General features: G+C 32.8%; 1 long non-coding RNA gene across 1 annotated transcript; it reads right to left on the reverse strand.

The window, feature by feature from the left end:
- Positions 1 to 6,873: 6,873 nt before the first annotated feature.
- LOC148947846 (uncharacterized) lies at positions 6,874 to 12,291 on the reverse strand. The gene is made up of 2 exons (XR_016142265.1): positions 9,691 to 12,291; positions 6,874 to 7,118 (listed from the first exon to the last, which is right to left on the reverse strand). It is a non-coding gene; the product is annotated as an uncharacterized LOC148947846 (long non-coding RNA).
- Between the last annotated feature and the right edge of the window lie 2,237 nt (positions 12,292 to 14,528).

The raw sequence follows: 14,528 nt of genomic DNA on the forward strand, positions 1-14,528 counted from the left end.
TATCATGGAAATTAAGTCTCGCTCTTCTTATCAGATTCAAACGCTTAATATCTCAAGCATATGCGAGTCAAATTTCACCTTAAAGCCTCAACGTATCTGATGAAGTAATTTAAGTCTTAGGATCAATTTCATAGGAACACTCAATACCCTTAAAATGTCTGATTCAAATTATTAAACCTATGGAAATTCTTGATTATATAATTCAGTCACTTTTACTGAAACTTTACATATTTATTACAAAATTCTGGTCTAGATTTCATTTTTACAGAAACTGTACATTTTTCTTACCAAATTCTGGTCTAGATTTACCTTTGATTAGGGAAGCTGTAATAATAAATGAAAAGTTATACTATTAAAATCAATTTGCTAGTAACAACTCACTGCACTACAAAACCATCTGATGTAGTCACGGATATTTTTAATAAAGAAAATATCTTATTTAATTTAATGTATTTTATGAATGGATTGCAAAAAAAAACATGAAAATACTAATTATACTAAAAAATAACATCAATGAAAAAACAACTGATTTATTCATGTATATTTTTTATCAAGAAAATATATGAATTCAATTAAGGAATAGAATGAATTGCCTTCAAAAAAAAATACGAAAATACTACTACTATTAACAACTCACTTCAATACAAAACCATCTGATGTGATCACGAGTATGTCAAAAAAACACGAAAATACTTCTACTAGTAATAACTCACTGCACTAAAAAACCATTTGATGTAGTCACGACTATGTTTGATCAAGAAAATATCTGAAGTCATTTAATGTATAGCATGAATGGCTTGAAAAAAACGAAAATACTACTACTAGTAACACCTCACTGCACTACAAAACCGTCTGATGTAGTCACGGATAAGTTTTATCAATAAAATATCGGAATGCATTTCTTCTGTAGCATTAAGGGATTACAAAAACACGAAAAATCTGAAAAAATTAAACACACACGTCTACGAAAAAAACTCGTATTGAGCCACTACTACGAACGATAAAGAAAATATCTGAATGCAAAGTAGTTTTTCCAATAATGACGTGCAAAAAACACGAAAATGCTACTGACAGTACAAACAAACTTAAGCGCAAACACCATTGCTGTATTCACGACTATAATCAATCGTGAAAATAACTCAATGAATTGAATTTCTACTTTGAATGGCTTTCAAAAACACGAAAAAACTACTGCTAGTAACAACTCACTGCACTACAAAACCATCTGATGTAGCCACGGCTATGTTTTTGTCTATGTCGTTCCTCCATTTCTGAGGGGGCAGGAGATTAAGAAGGCTATTATTTCATTTTTGTATTTTCATCATTTTCAACTAATTATTTTTTTTTGTTCGGCATGAGGTTACATTTTGACATCGTTTGACAATTTACTAAATTTTAACGTTTTCTTATGCAAGAGTCGGAACACACGCATTTAAGGTATAGCATGAATGGCTTGCAAAAACACGAAAATACTACTACTAGTAACACCTCACTGAACTACAAAACCATCTGATGTAGTCACGGCTAAGTTCTATCAAGAAAATATCTGAATGCATTTAAGGTATAGTATGAATGGCTTGCAAAAAACACGAAAATACTACTACTAGAAACAAATCACTGCACTACAAAACCATCTGATGTAGACACGGCTATGTTTTATCAAAAAAATATATGATTGAATTTAAGGTATAGAATGAATGGCTTGCAAAAAACACGAAAATACTACTACTAGTAACACCTCACTGCACTACAAAAAAATCTGATGTAGTCACGGCTATGTTCTATCAAAAAAATATATGAATGAATTTAAGGTATAGTATGAATGGCTTGCAAAAAACACGAAAATACTTCTACTAGTAACAACTCACTGCACAACAAAACCATCTGATGTAGTTACGGCTATGTTTGATCAAGAAAATATCTGAATGCATTTAAGGTATAGTATGAATGGCTTGCAAAAAACACCAAAATACTACTAATAGTAACAACTCACTGCAAAACAAAACCATCTGATGTAGTCACGGCTATGTTTTATAAATAAAATATCTGAATGCAGTTAAGGTATAATATGAATGGCTTGCAAAAAACACGAAAATACTACTGCTAGTAACAACTCACTGCACTACAAAACCATCTGATGTAGCCATGGCTATGTTTTTGTCTATGTCGTTCCTTCATTTCTGAGGGGGCATGAGATTAAGAAGGCTATTATTTCATTTTTTTATTTTCCTCCTCATCTTCAACTAATTTTTTTTTTTTTGTTAGAAATTAGGTTAAATTTTTACATCGTTTTAAAATTTAATAAATTTTATCTTTTCATTATGAAAGAGTCGGAACACACGCACACTCACACACACACACACACACACACACACACACACACACACACACACATACATACATACCTACATATATATCTGTGCCTATATGTACCTATATATACACCTTCACCTACCCATACACTCACACATACACACACACACTCACACACTCTCTCACTCGCTCACACCCACACACGAACCAACACCAACATACGCCCACCCACACACACACCCAAACAAACCCCCCCCAACCAGCACAGACACCCACACCCACACAAACACAAACACAGATACAAAACACACAAGAGTCAGACACACACACACACACACACACAAACAAAGTTGCCCTCGCTTAGCATGCTCTACCTAGTGTGCATCTTGGAGCACCACGCGATCTGTACAGTTCCAACCACATTTGGCACATTTCCACCACGCGTTGCGCAGTTGTGATATGCTAGGCAAAGTTCACCACGCTTGGCTGTGTATGTGTATATGTGATCATAGGTTAGGTTAGCCTATGTACGCGCGCGTACAGTTGAATAAAATATGCAAAGTCGACAGAACTTTATTTCATTTTTGTAAGGTTAATTTAGACGAGGTTTCATGGCAGGCCATGTAACCTCGTCTAAATTAACCTTAAAAAATGAAATAAAATTATGTCGACATTGCATATTTTATTCAAGTTTACGGGCGCTTACATAGGCTAACCAAACCTATGATCACATATACACATACACAGCCAAGCGTAGTGAACTTTTTCTAGCATATTACAACTGCGGAAAGCGCGGTCGAAATGCGCCAAATGTAGTTGGAACTGTACAGATCGCGTGGTGCTCCAAGATGTACACTAGGTAGTGCATGCTAAGCGGGGGCGAACTTTGTGTTTGTGTGTGTTTGTGTGTGTGTTCCGACTCTTGCATAAGAAAACATTAAAATTTAGTAAATTTTCAAACGATGTCAAAATGTAACCTCATGTCGAACAAAAAAAAATAATTAGTTGAAGATGATGAAAATTAAAAAATGAAATAATAGCCTTCTTAATCTCCTGCCCCCTCAGAAATGGAGGAACGACATAGACAAAAACATAGCCGTGGCTACATCAGGGTTTTGTACTGCAGTAAGTTGTTACTAGTAGTAGTTTTGTGTTTTTCAAGCCATTCATACTATCCTTAAAGCATTCGAATTTTTGAAATATGACTAACAGATAGTTTTGGCAGTATTTTACAGTATGTATTTTCGTGTTTTGCAAGCCATTCATAATATACCTTAAATGCATTCAGATATTTTCATGATAAAACATAGCCGTGACTAAATCAGATGGTTTTTTGGTGCAATGAGTTGTTACTAGTAGTAGTATTTTCGTGTTTTTTGCAAGCCATTCATACTATACCTTAAATGCATTCATATATTTTTTTGATATAACATAGCCGTGACTACATCAGATGGTTTTGTAGTGCAGTGAGTTGTTACTAGTAGTAGTATTTTCGTGTTTTTGCAAGCCATTCATACTATACCTTAAATGCATTCAGATTTTTTCTTGATAAAACATAGCCGTGACTACATCAGATGGTTTTGTAGTGCAGTGAGTTGTTACTAGTAGTAGTATTTTCGTGTTTTTTGAACATAGCCGTGACTACATCAGATGTTTTTGTAGTGCATTGAGGTTTTACTAGTAGTAGTATTTTCGTGTTTTTTTCAAGCCATTCATACTATGCATTATATGCATTCATATATTTTCTTTATAAAACATAGCAGTGACTAAATCAGATGGTTTTGTAGTGCAGTGAGTTGTTACTAGTAGTAGTATTTTCGTGTTTTTTGCAAGCCATTCATAATATACCTTAAATGCATTCATATATTTTATTGATATAACATAGCCTTGACTACATCAGATGGTTTTGTAGTGCAGTGAGGTGTTACTAGTAGTAGTATTTTCGTGTTTTTTGCAAGCCATTCATGCTATACCTTAAATGCGTGTGTTCCGACTCTTGCATAAGAAAACGTTAAAATTTAGTAAATTGTCAAACGATGTCAAAATGTAACCTCATGTCGAACAAAAAAAATAATTAGTTGAAGATGATGATGAAAATTAAAAAATGAAATAATAGCCTTCTTAATCTCCTGCCCCCTCAGAAATGGAGGAACGACATAGACAAAAACATAGCCGTGGCTACATCAGATGGTTTTGTAGTGCAGTGAGTTGTTACTAGTAGTAGTATTTTCGTGTTTTTTGCAAGCCATTCATACTATACCTTAAATGCATTCAGATATTTTCTTGATAAAACATATCCGTGACTACATCAGATGGTTTTGTAGTGCAGTGAGTTGTTACTAGTAGTAGTATTTTCGTGTTTTTTGCAAGCCATTCATACTATACCTAAAATGCATTCAGATATTTTCTTGATTAAACATAGCTGTGACTACATCAGATGGTTTTGTAGTGCAGTGAGTTGTTACTAGTAGTAGTATTTTCGTGTTTTTTGCAAGCCATTCATACTATACCTTAAATGCATTCAGATATTTTCTTGATAAAACATAGCCGTGACTACATCAGATGGTTTGTAGTGCAGTGAGGTGTTACTAGTAGTAGTATTTTCGTGTTTTTGCAAGCCATTCATGCTAACCTTAAATGCATTCAGATATTTTCTTGATCAAACATAGCTGACTACATCAGATGGTTTTGTAGTGCAGTGAGTTGTTACTAGTATTAGTATTTTCGTGTTTTTTTTACATAGTCGTGATAACATCAGATGGTTTTGTAGAGAAGTGAGTTGTTATTTTTAGTAGTATTTTCGTGTTTTTTTTGCAAGCCATTCATACTATTCCTTAAATGAATTCAGATATTTTCTTGATCAAACATAGCCGTGACTACATCAGATGGTTTTGAAGTGCAGTGAGTTGTTACTAGTAGTAGTATTTTCGTGTTTTTTTTGCAAGCATTTCATACTATACCTTAAATTCATTCAGATATTTTCTTGATTAAACATAGCCGTGACTACATCAGATGGTTTTGTAGTGCAATGAGTTGTTACTAGCAAATTTATTTTAATAGTATAACTTTTCATTTATTATTACAGCTTCCCTAATCAAAGGTAAATCTAGACCGGAATTTGGTAAGAAAAATGTACAGTTTCTGTAAAAATGAAATCTAGATCAGAATTTGGTAACAAAAATGTACAGTTTCTGTAAAAGTGACTGAATTACATAATCAAGAATTTCCATAGGTTTAATAATTTGAATCAGACATTTTAAGGGTATTGAGTGTTCCTATGAAATTGATCCTAAGACTTAAATTGCTTGATCAGATACGTTAGGGCTTTAAGGTGAAATTTGACTCGCATATGCTTGAGATATTAAGCGTTTGAATCTGATAAGAAGAGCGAGACTTAATTTCCATAATATAACGTATAAAATACCTTCAAAATGGGATGATATACATTCAGGTCCTTCTTACAGTTTGGAAGCTGAAGGGGGAATGCTCCAAATAGACGCTTTTATTTCGCCAAACTTGGTGAGCAGTTTTTTAACTTAACTTTATAGAAACTTCAATAGTTTAAACGAGATAATTTCAAATTTTTTCATAGAAACTGCATTAGTTTAAACGAAAAGTAGTAAATGCAATTTAATTTTGATTTTGTAGTTGAGTCATTTTTATAGAAACTGCAATAGTTTAAACAAAATAATTTAAAATCTTTTATTGAAGCTGCATTAGTTTAAATGAAAAGTAGTAAATGCAATTTAATTTTGATTTTGTAATTCAGTCATTTTTATAGAAACTGCACATTTTTTGTTACCAAATTCTTGTCAGTTAACACTAAGCTGTAAATCGGGTAACTCTCACAGTAACAATAGGCTTAGCAGTGATTAAATCTCATTGTCGGTGACAATTCAATCAGATCAGAGTTGTGCAAAATGGAATATCTTTTAGCAAATTGAGTAAGCTTCTATTTCATAGACAAAATATTTGAATTCCTTTTATTCAAATCACCTATCAAGTTATCAAAAAAATAGAAATGATATAATAAAGCCTTAAAAAGTATTATAATGGAGGCTCAGGAGTCTTTGGGGCGCCGGGGGACCCTTTGGGAGCCCAGAGAACCTTTGAGGACATGGGGGCTTCCTTCGGGGTTGGGGTGGAGGGATCGGAGCCCTTTGGGGTTGTGGTAAGGGACCTCACAACGCTGTTCAAATGGAACTTGTATATTATAACGATCACAGAGTTTCACCCTCAAATCCTCTTCTAAAATCCTCTTTTAAAATATCTCTAACTGTTTCACCGAAATAATTCTCTAAAATAATAATTTGTTCTGTAAAGATATAATAAAGCCATTTAACTAATCTCCGTGTAACTGAATCCGCATGTAACTGAACTCTCGTGCAGGTCAACCCTCGTGCAACTCAACTCCAAAAAAAAACTAGTCGCTCCTTACTTTTATCTGCCATGAAGGGAAGTCAGTAGGGATATAAACTGCTGCTCTTAAAGTTAACAATCTTTATTAACTTAAATTTAATTTCCATTTCAGGAAATAAAAAATGACAAAAAGATGTTTCATTAGCCTCGCTGAAATACCTGGAATTCGGAGACAATTGAAGTTCTCTACAGTAGTGATAAACAAACTAACAGAAAGTGAGTTAAAGTCCTGTGCTCTGCTGGCATCAGGATCTTTACATCCTCGTTATGACGAATTGGACTTTCATTCCAAGTGTGAAATAAGCGAACCAAAGAAGAAAAAGCAAAGAGTAGAATATGGTTCTTTAAGCAATGGAAGTGATACACATTCCCCCAAGTTTTCTAGCCTGAAAAAGAAACAAACTTGTCAGACATACATTAAAGATAAGACAAAGGTCATTTTCACACAAATTAAAAACAAAAACAACAAGTTCTTGTCAACATCTGGAAGAGTTTCTGAAATTCCACCTTATGTGAAAGATGATGCACTTATAGAAAAATTAGAAAAGAAAAACTAGAAAACCCAGCAAAAGCTGAAAAAAAACTTAGAAACTCTGAGGCTATGGAAACGAAGTGGTCGGTTGAAAAAGGAAAGACAGGTGGTAATGAAGAAGACAGAAGCCCTGTAAAGAAGCTGAGGCTTAATATAAGTTCCACAAGTGATACATCTTCAATGGCACATTCTAAAAACTGTATTCCAATATCGGATAACCCTGTTGAAACATAAATCTTGCCAGATAATTCTACTTGTATAAGTAAAGTAGATTTGTCTAATATTCGTTCAATCAAAGTTTAGCAAGAATGGGAAATTATGTTTTTTATATACCCAAAAATGTCGTAGGAATTTGCCAGTGAGAAATGGGTTGAATTTGTTTACCTTTTAAGTTTCTTTTGGAAGAGATAAAACTTTGTTAAGATTATTTGCTTATGGTTTCTTTTTTCAATTTAAGGGGTATCTTTTAAAAGAATCTTTTCATAGGTGATGTTTTGTATCAAAAACTCTTCTTAGGAAGTTTCTCGGAGTGTTTAGATAACATTGAGCTGGTAGACAGTTAAAAGAGCAAGAAAAAAAAGCTCATATCCGCAAAAATCTGCAACTTTGTATTTTTTGTCAGAAGAATAATAGACGAATATAGAAGTTAGTTACGTAAGTTAATTTGTAAAGACATCCATTTAGCAAAAGAAAAGTAAAAGTTTTATGCAAATAAAAGCTGCATTAACTAAAAAACGATCAGAAATTAAATAAAAAAACAAGTTTTTTAAACTGAAAGTATGGAGCGACATTAAAACGAACAGAAATTATTCCCTATATGAAAGGGACTGCCCCCTCCTCAGCGCCTCGCTCTTTACGCTAAAGTTTGACCCTGTCTCACAACTTTATTTTTTAAAACAATAATTTACTAAAATAAATTATTACTTTACTAAAATAAATTATTACTTTACTAAAATAAATTATTACTTTACTAAAATAAATTATTACTTTACTAAAATAAATTATTACTTTACTAAAATAAATTATTACTTTACTAAAATAAATTATTACTTTACTAAAATAAATTATTACTATACTAAAATAAATTATTACTTTACTAAAATAAATTATTACTTTACTAAAATAAATTATTGCTTTACTAAAATAAATTATTACTTTACTAAAATACATTATTACTATACTAAAATAAATTATTACTTTACTAAAATAAATTATTACTTTACTAAAATAAATTATTACTTTACTAAAATGAATAATTACTTTACTAAAATAAATTATTACTTTACTAAAATAAATAATTACTCTACTAAAATAAATAATTACTTTGCTAAAATAAATTATTACTTTACTAAAATAAATTATTACTTTACTAAAATAAATTATTACTTTACTAAAATAAATTATTACTTTACTAAAATAAATTATTACTTTACTAAAATAAATTATTACTTTACTAAAATAAATTATTACTTTACTAAAATAAATTATTACTTTACTAAAATAAATTATTACTTTACTAAAATAAATAATTACTTTACTAAAATAAATTATTACCTCCAATTCGCAAATCCCATTACCTTTTTTTTGCAAAGGTTAATCAAACATCTCTGATTGTAAAAGCATTAAAAAATTTTCCAATCACTAATTACCCCTTTTTGCATGTGCTAAATAATTCTGATTATGGTGTCCAATTTTTTGTCTGCTTTTCAAAATGTTCGTATTTGTTTAGAATGGAGTGTTTTTTATAGCAGATGCCCCCCGTGCAACTGAACCCCCATGTAACTGAACCCCTGTATAACCGAAACCCCGTACAACTGAACCTCCGTGCTACTCGACCCCATTTAACTAATCCCCGTGTAACTGAATCCGCATGTAACTGAACCCTCGTGCAAGTCAACCTCGTGCAACTCAACTCCTCAAAACACTTTTCAGCCATTTCTTGTTAACTTTTTTTATTTCTAAACTATTTAAAATTGACAACACTGTGCAAATCATCACTTGTGTATTATACAGTACACATTCATTCCATCTCCTCTAAAACACTTTTCGGTCATTTCTTGTTAAAATTATCCAATCGGTAATAACCCCTTTTTTTTATTCACTTTCAAATGTTCATTTAGTCATTGCCCAGCTACAATTAAGATGTAAATTGAGTAATCCTCTCGCAAGAACAAACCAAACCAGATTATACCCACTTAACCAGATCAAAAAGGGCGGTCACACTAACTTGATTAGTAATTGGACTTTCAGTCCTACATTCACGGGTTTCTGCAAAGTGCTATGGGCTTCATTGAAAAAATACCAGTTTAAAAAAAAATAAAAAATAAACATGTATCCATGAGTTTGACCTCCAAAAAATCGATGTCACAATAGAAAACCCGTCTCTTTGAAAGGGTGTAATGCCCCTGTAGAATAGAATTACCTACCAGAAAAACCGGATGGAACATAAAGTCCTCAAAGTATAATGTTGATTACTACTCATGTTCCACCAAAAAGACGAGGCGCTTATGACAGTGCATTCATTGGTCTCAGATCTATCCATTCATCGACCCAGAATTATGATTCTACTTATACACTTTACTTACAGAAGGATTTAGATTTGCTCAGATAATAGGAAAATCGTTTAGTTTAGAATTAGGAAAATTGTTTACTCTAAAATATTTGCAGCGTCTGTTTTCTCTAAAAAACACTGTTCACTAAATTTCAAAAATTTAATTCGATGGCTGGATAAAACTGAGTCTCAGCCAGTGGCAGTTCTGGCCTCTTAGCGCCCGGGGCAAAATCTTGATTAGCCCCCCCTGTATCCCACATAATTATTGGGCCAAATTTTAGAAAAGGTTTTCATTTATTAACAAGTTATATCTAGTTTGTTAATAATTTATTTTTAATTGTTTCTCATTTTATTATTTAAATTACTTAATTATATAAATTTAATTATTATTTATTTGTTTATTTAATTGATTAATTAATAATTTATTTTTCCTTTCATTTATTAACTGCTCTTCTTTATTTTAATAAAAATGAAATTTCTAAAATCACAAAATGTTCATAACGGCTAGATTATTTATTTGAAATTTTGTGTTTCTAAATTTGATCGCCAGGGGCAATTGTCCCCTCTGTCCTTTCCCCTCTCCAAAACGGCCTCCTGTCTCAGCTATGTAATAATAGCAATACTTCACAGGGAACTAAAAAAAATGAAACGAATTAAGCTTTTTCTTTCTCAGTACGTTTCAATACAGTTTTCTAACTCTGCTGGCTTCTGTTCATCTCTGAGCATTTATTATTAAAGAATTGATGTAAAGATGGTCGAACTTTAGTGTTAAAAACCGGTTAAGGAGGGGGGAGGTAAAGGCACTTTTGTTTCCTTGATATATTTCAGCTTATTTTAAATTCCAACATCGCCCTTTATTTCCAAGAAAAAGCAAAAAACAATTTTGGTTGTAAAATCATATTCAGGTCTATCTTGCATGGTAAAGGGGTTGCGATCTCCCAATTACTAGGCGTCTGTCGCCCACTGTCCTTAAAAGATAGACCAATATCTTTCCTGACTACATTTCTCGGTAGTTTTTCAAAAGAAATTGAACTAAAAGTTTTATTGCTCAAGGAAAGCACAACTAAATTATCTTTTATATCATTCTCGAAGTGTTTCATTAAAATGTCATAACTGTCGTTGTCAGTCCTTGTAATTTAGTATTGAAATGAAAGATGGTCAAATTTTAGCGTAAAAGTCGGGGAGAGTCAAAGGGAATGGCTTTTATCTTGTTGTCTACAATCATGTCTGTGCATTATAAGTTTTAGTGTAACCAAGACCGTGTCCAGCAGGGGGGGGGGGAGCGTTTGAATCCCCCCGCGTGAAATTTTGTTCGTCTCGTAAAAGCGGACAAAATTGGAAATAAGCACATTTTTGATACTCTTTTAAAGTTTTTTGATACCCCCTCCCCCCGAACAAAAATCCTGGATATAAACTTGAGTGTAACCCATTTCTTCCATTGGGAAAAGAATGTTTTATGGTCATTTTCGGGCTATCTTGTATAGTAAGAAGGCTTCAGCCCTTCCACTCTCCGCCCTCTCTTTAGAGTATAGTTTTAACTTTTGTATATAAGTTATTCAAGAACGAATGTATTTATGTGTTTTAACTCTGCATATTGACATAGGGTTTTCTTTTGTTTCAGGATAATAACACCTTTTTTTTTTACCAACAAGAGGGCACGAAAACACCTTCAGTCAGATATCGGTTTGTCCCTAACTAATTTAAAGTTGATCCAATATCTAGACTTTTTAAGTTGAAATGGAAAAGACGGACCAATAGAAAGTTAAAGCAGCATTTTAACTCTTTGCTGGTTTCCAGCAAAAATTGTTAAAGCCCATATTTGATAGGCAAATTTATTTCTACGTCTTGCTCAAAGACAGATCAACTTAATTTTATGTTCCGTTTACTTAAATAAAGCCGTGTCGCTCAGCGAAGAACTTTCATTTTCTCACACTTTTTTTATTTAAATGTGCCAAAAAGCTCGTCAAACATCAAGATGTAAGCTTCTATTTTTTCTAAAGGAGAACTTCAACCTATGTAAAATAATAACATAGTGGGATACACCTTTCAGTTTTGAGTAAGACGTTATAGCCATGAATAAACTCCAACAGCATTTTAAATCTACTTTTTTCACTACCATGTTGCAGTAACCAGTTTTTGTTTGACATTTTACGTATATACAACTAAATAAATTAGATAGCAGGAAAACCATATTCTGCTTCCCTCCATTGGCTGACTTGCAATTTATTTTCTTAGTAAACCGCAAAATGAATGGTGGAATTCAAATAAAGCCACTAGAATCCGATTATCGACACTTTCAGTTTCTGTTATTGTTTTTTTCTGTTGAGCTTATGCTTGGAAATGCCTTAGTAGCTTAGTTTAATAGATTATCTAATAATATGTGTTTAATTCACGAAGTGGTAAAATTACCTCAATGGCTAGCCATTCTATCTCCTCATTTCTGTGATGAAGAATTTAATAAAAGCATTTCCAAACTACGTAATTTTGACTATCGTATTGTTTTAGTTCTATCTTAAGAAAGCTGGAAGAACTATCGTGAACGATTGCCATAGCCAGTAAAGACTCTGAGGAGGTTCAAACTCACGTCATCGAAATAAAGTAAATCACATACAAAAACAAAGAGAGAAAGATTTTAAGATAAAGAAAACTAAGGGGAATACAGCATGTAGAAGGTCACCCCAGTGTTCTCATTGAAGTGACTCTATTTAAGTTCTCTGGTGCTTCATCACAGTAATATCAATTGTATATATACAAAAGTTTTTTTTAATATTTTTTAAAATATCCGCGTCGTTTTAGTTTGTCTTTTACTCCTACTGGCCGTAGTCCTGTTTGTTTTCTTTATCTTGATATTCTTTTTCTCTTTTTTTTTTTGCCATGGCTGGCCATTTCGGCTTGAGATCTATCACATAAAAATGTATGTGCTTTGCTATTGTTAAATTATTAGCCCCTAAAAGAACATTTTCATAGAAGGAATCCCGTCCTGAAGTAAGCTTTCTTATCTTAATCTAGGTCTGTCACATGATGATCGAAAGCGACATTTAGCTTCCTCCAATATTTTTGGTAAAAAAAGAATTGCTGGTATTCAAAATTCTACCTTAATTAGTAAACGAAGAGGTGGTTATTGAAAGCCACATTTAGCCTCCTCTTATTGCTTCTGCATTTTCGCATTTTTGGTAAAAAGTGGTGGCATTCAAAATCCTACCTTCATTAGTAAACGAAGAGGTGATGATTGAAAGCTACATTTAGCTTTCTCCAATTGCCTCTGCATGTTCGTATTTTTGGTAAAATAATGCTCTCTTCAATTGCCTCTGCATGTTTCGTATTTTTGGTAAAAAAAAAAAAAATGCTGGTGTTTGAAATCCTATCTTCATTAGTAAATGAAGAGATCAGAAACGAACCAAAGACTACCTCATTTTGAGGAGGTAGCAGGACAATCACAGGGCATGCTGGGCTAGTTTTCTCAAGAATAGTGTTGGGTTGTATGTAAAAGTTGTTCATCTATCTCAAATCTTCTGATGAGGATTTAAATACCTCAATGGCTTTGAGTGCTTCAATTGCAGAAGGTTGGGCTTCAGTTACATAAAATTACCCAGCTGACAAGAGCGTCGAAAGTTATAAGCCGTATATTGTTGCGGATTTAGGGTTCGTCCAAAACTGATTGTTTAACGTGGCTGTAGCATTGGATGTTTCGATTAAAATCTCGTCTAGTTCAGGGAAGTGGACCCAATGTGTCAGTAATCGAGTCAATATATAGGAAGTGCAAAACCATTTTGACAGGGCTCGTGGATAGCTGAGGTTCAAAACATTGTGAGAAGCTGTGTCGAAATAATGTTTTAAGTTAATTTCTATATGCTAGTTCTTACCTGCAGTCTCACTTTAACATTGTCTCTGTTTTAAGCACAGTATTTGTATTTGGTGCTTCTTTGATTCCGTCAAAAGTACCAAATTATTTACGGTGTAATCGTCCAAGAGCCTAGAGTTTCTAAATTTTAGCCAGAATATAAGGAGTGAAGCTATCTTGGCTGTGAAGTGATATGTGATGTTATCTTAGTGTTCAGAATCGACTGCAAAAATTTAGTGTTAATAGAGCACAGAAAAATAGGCTTTGTCGACCGTTGACTTGAACACGGATTACAAAGGCTCTTGTGTCGACAAGTCATAAGAACATTGCTGTAAATTATATACTTCACTAATAAAACCTATGCTCGAACCTAAACCTCCTTAATCCAAGGTAAACGTCGGAGCCTTTGGGTTGTAGCAGTAGGAGAGCCTCTCTAATTTCAGGACGAGATTTAATGTCCTCGGTAAAAGTCTTATTTCTAAGCCAATCACAGAGCTAGAAATACTAGACGAGATGACGTCACAGCCACATGCTCATTGAATACTTCCTGGTGTTACATCAGAGCATATTTATGGAAATTGATTAGCTTGAATTTTCCGTAATATGTTTGTTCGTCCAGAATTGATTGCATTATTAGCGGTATCTAATAATGATAACTGTTTGTTATGGTTTCACACATTATAAGTTGTTTTTGCATCTTGTCCAGGTTTGATTGCATTATTAGCGGTATCTAATAATGATAAAAATTTATATCATTATTATAGGGGTGAAACAAAGCTTGATAATATTCATATTTTTGATTGAATTGTATGAAGGGGATAAAAGAGTTAAAAGTGTGTACCAGATAAGGTAAGTCTGAGAGGATGATAAGT

This window comes from Artemia sp. Qi Xiang Cuo, chromosome 10 (genome assembly GCF_049724085.1).
Source record: "Artemia sp. Qi Xiang Cuo chromosome 10, ASM4972408v1, whole genome shotgun sequence".
In the NCBI taxonomy this organism is placed as follows: Eukaryota; Metazoa; Arthropoda; class Branchiopoda; order Anostraca; family Artemiidae; genus Artemia; species Artemia sp. Qi Xiang Cuo.